The sequence below is a fragment of the Galeopterus variegatus genome, unplaced genomic scaffold, assembly GCF_000696425.1.
Source record: "Galeopterus variegatus unplaced genomic scaffold, G_variegatus-3.0.2 Scaffold15632, whole genome shotgun sequence".
In the NCBI taxonomy this organism is placed as follows: Eukaryota; Metazoa; Chordata; class Mammalia; order Dermoptera; family Cynocephalidae; genus Galeopterus; species Galeopterus variegatus.
In genome coordinates, this window is record NW_007741743.1 from 1 (window position 1) to 3,872 (window position 3,872).

Here is a 3,872-nt window from a genome sequence, read left to right on the forward strand (position 1 = left end):
TGACCGGCTTTACTTAGTCCTTACTGATCATCAGTCCCCTCTGCCTGCTTTTCTCTCCAATTTATACTCTGCTTTTACTGAACTTGTATTTCTGAGAATGTCATTAGGCCTTTATCCCCTATCCTTGACACTACCCCCTCCACCCCACCCCCATCTTGGTGGCCTGTGTCTTAGTACTCTTCCTTGGCCCTTAGGTCAGCTTACACTTAAGGAACATCCCTCTTGTTTAGGCTATTGGTTACTCGGGAATTTTAAAGTATCAAATGCCCTGATCCTCATCCCACAAATGGACTTAGATTGGTCTGACATGGGAACTTAGTATCTTTAAAACTCCTCAGGTGATTCTAGTAACTAGGGTTAAAAACCCCTGCTTACCACATATTCCTTTATGAGAGGGTAAGTAACGGACTAGGCCCCATTGTGGCCGGTGAGCCTATGGATGGACTTCACCCACAGCCACACTCCCAATTTTCATAGAGATGACAGCTTTGCTTTTGATTGGGTAGTACCATGAGGTGCTTCAAACAGCTTCCTGTGTGCTGGATAAGGAAGCTTTAGGGTGTTGCCAAGTGCAAAGTACTGGACAGGTATTAAGGGTGTGGTCTAACTTCAGGCACAGTGTAATTACATACCTTTATTTCTACAGTCTGCAAAAAAGGTTGCTGACGACATCGCCAAGGCAACCAGTGACTGGAAAGGTCTGAGGATTATGGTGAAACTGACCATTCAGAACAGACAGGCCCAGGTATTTATTTCTGGTGCTTCTTTTGCAGGAGGGTAGAGGTAGCCACCCTGTGGGATTTCTGGATAGGTTTTTTGCTGGCAGGGGTCAGCTGTGAGCAATGCTATCTTTGTGGGAAGGCTTTGTCCATATCATAGACCTAGCTAGGGAAAGACATCAGTCCAAATATTAAGGCTTATCACTTGTGTAACATTTGGCAAACTACTTAAAATGATGTATCCTAGGCTAGGAACATGTTTTCAGATTGTGAAAATTACTTCAGCACATACAGTAAGCCCAGTGTCTGGCTGTCTGGTCTCTGAGGGCCAATGTGCATGGCATTAGTGGTCCTCCTGCAGTGGCAATATTGCTGTTCGCTGGGGTTGGGCTAGTTCATATCAAGAATTTCTTCTGCAGATCTAGGTGGTACCTTCTGCCTCTGCCTTGATCATCAGAGCCCTCAAGGAACCACCAACAGACAGAAAGAAACAAAAAAACAGTGAGTTGCCTTTTTCCCAGATTTATTCTAGTAGTAGTTTGTGATTGATGTTATACACCCACAGCCTCCGCGTTTTCCCTTTAACAAAACAAAGGGTTAGCATAGGGATTTGGTTAAGGCTGTTATACCAGGCATTGCCATGTGCCTTTCCATAGTCCCTGTGTGGGGCAGGTCTCACTGGCAGTGCATGTAGGAGGGAAAGGTCAGTAGACAGGGGAAGTAACTGAGAACAGTGAAGTGTACTCAGTAGACTACTCAAAGCTGCTAATACGCTGGACAGCTTAATTAACCATGGTAAGTTCAGCTCGTTTGTCATCTTTAAAACATAACATCTCTTCCATGTCAGATAAAGATTTTGTTTCGCACTTAGCCACCTGCCACTGCACCTGACCAGTTCTCTGTTGGCTGGTGCAATCCAGTGGTGAGCTGACACTAACCCCAGCTTAGGAAACAGGGTTGTCCTTCATGTGGATGATTCTGTGCCGAAAGCATGGGAACAACCTAGAAACAGGTGAAGGGGAACATTATGAGGGCTGCTCTGGCCTCAGATTGTAACAAAGCTTTTGCCCCCCTCCACCCCCCTGGCCCCGCAGTTAAACACAATGGAAATATCACGTTTGAAGAGATTGTCAACATTGCCCGACAGAATGCGGCACAGATCTTTAGCCAGCGAACTCTCTGGTAAGAGCAGGACAACATGCAAAAACTGAAATTTCATGTGTTTCAATGAGTGGTTAACATTCTTTTCACTGAGATGAGACTCAGTAAGACACAAGATTGGGAGTGCTGCACTATTTCCTGGATTTGAAAGAATGAGATCTTGAGCTGGATATTTTTAATCAGGGCAGCAAGAGATCCATGTGGACTTTGCATTCATGGTTTACGTAACTAGATGGAACTCTTTAAGTTTTTAATTTTAAAGCAGCAGTAATATCATTCCTTCCTTGCCTGCTGTGAAATTCAAAAGTATCTGCCCCCATATCTGAGGGTTATGAGAGACTGGGAGCTGCTCTGATACCACCTTTATTTATTTATTTTTTTAAAAAGATGACCAGTAAGGGGATCTCAACTCTTGGCTTGGTGTTGTCAGCACCACGCTCAGCCAGTGAGCAAACTGGCCATCCCTATATAGGATCCGAACCCATGGCCTTGGTGTTATCAGTACCGCACTCTACCGAGTGAGCCATGGGCCGGCCTCTGATCCCACCTTTAAATTACAAGAACCATTAAAGAGATCCAGGGGACTGCCAAGTCTGTGGGCTGCAATGTTGATGGCCGCCACCCTCATGACATCATAGATGACATCAACAGTGGTGCAGTGGAATGCCCAGTTGTGACTTCTGCATCAGTGTCATTTGGTTATAATAGCGGTGAAAACTGGGGGAGGAGCATCTAATGTATTCATGGAGATAAGCTAGAAAGTTCTAGAAATGGAAAGTGGGATTGGGAGATTTTTTTTTTTTTAACTCCTTTTACTGATAGAGCTTTTTCTTTCTTGCAGAGTTAAGAAGTACAAAGGAAAATATTTTAATAAAGGGTCTTTTGAACACCAGTGGGCTTTTTTGTGTGGCATCTTCCTTGATGGGGGGCTAGGTCCTTTGTGGGTGGTGGGTGTCAGTGGCAAAACCTGTGAAGTAACAGTCGGGGGAATAACTTCTTGTGGGTAACAAATTCTGCCCTGAATGGGATAAACTCAGAAAAGACACCTAGAAAGGAAGACACTGCAGACACTTTATGGATCTCTTCATAGGAAAAACGTTCTTAGCCAGAAAGAAAACATGTAGTTCAGCATGAACACGGGGAAAGTAGCTCTCCATCTCGGATGAATTTTCTATGGTGGGGGAGACCAAAGTTCAAAATCACTGATGTATCAAAGAAACCTAACCATTATTAGTCTTTGACACTGATCCTCAGCTCATGTGAAAGTGAGGCTCAAGTCTGCTGCATTAACTAGCCTACCTCTGTTAACTAGTTCACAGGTTTCTCTCTATACTTACTTGATTTAACCAGTAGAAGCTATTTTCTAATGTGTCTGTATCACCTGTTTTCCAAATCTCTCAACTTCTATCAACCTTTCTAGAGTCTGTGCTTTTCACTCCCTTTCACTTTTGGATGACCCTCAAGACACTTGGGTACTAGAACAGACTAAACCTGAGCAGCTTTCCTTACACTGAAGGCCACTCATTGGGAGCCTGTCTCCGATATTCAATGGTTGGCTAACCAAAACCCTGACATAAGACCACACCAGCTGCATGAACTACACATAAGGAGAGGAAGCGGCCTCTGGTGAAAATCTGCATCTTCTAAAGGAAACGTACATTCCATCAAGAAAAATTTGAGTTAGGTGCAATCTCTGACCTGCCTCCAACCCAAGCATGGCTGTCTCAGATCTTGCCACTCTAGTGGCCCTTCCTGTTGACACCCTATAGAACGGGATGTACCTCTTGCTGACGGAGTTCTTTAGCAGCATCCTCTATTCTCAGTCTCACTATTCTCTGGGTCTGCTTTATCTGCAAAAGTTCGCACCTAATGGTGCTTTTGCGAGTTTTCTTATCTTTCCAGCATTAAGGAGTATTTCCTCCCCAAGGAGGTTCTAGTACTTAATAGTTGGCCCTAGAATCCTTTTCCTCACCTGCATTTACTCCCCGAAAC

At 44.3% G+C, this 3,872-nt stretch overlaps 1 pseudogene; it reads left to right on the forward strand.

Moving 5' to 3' along the window:
• The first annotated feature begins 613 nt into the window (after positions 1–613).
• LOC103582302 lies at positions 614–2,715 on the forward strand (annotated as a pseudogene).
• Positions 2,716–3,872: the final 1,157 nt, after the last annotated feature.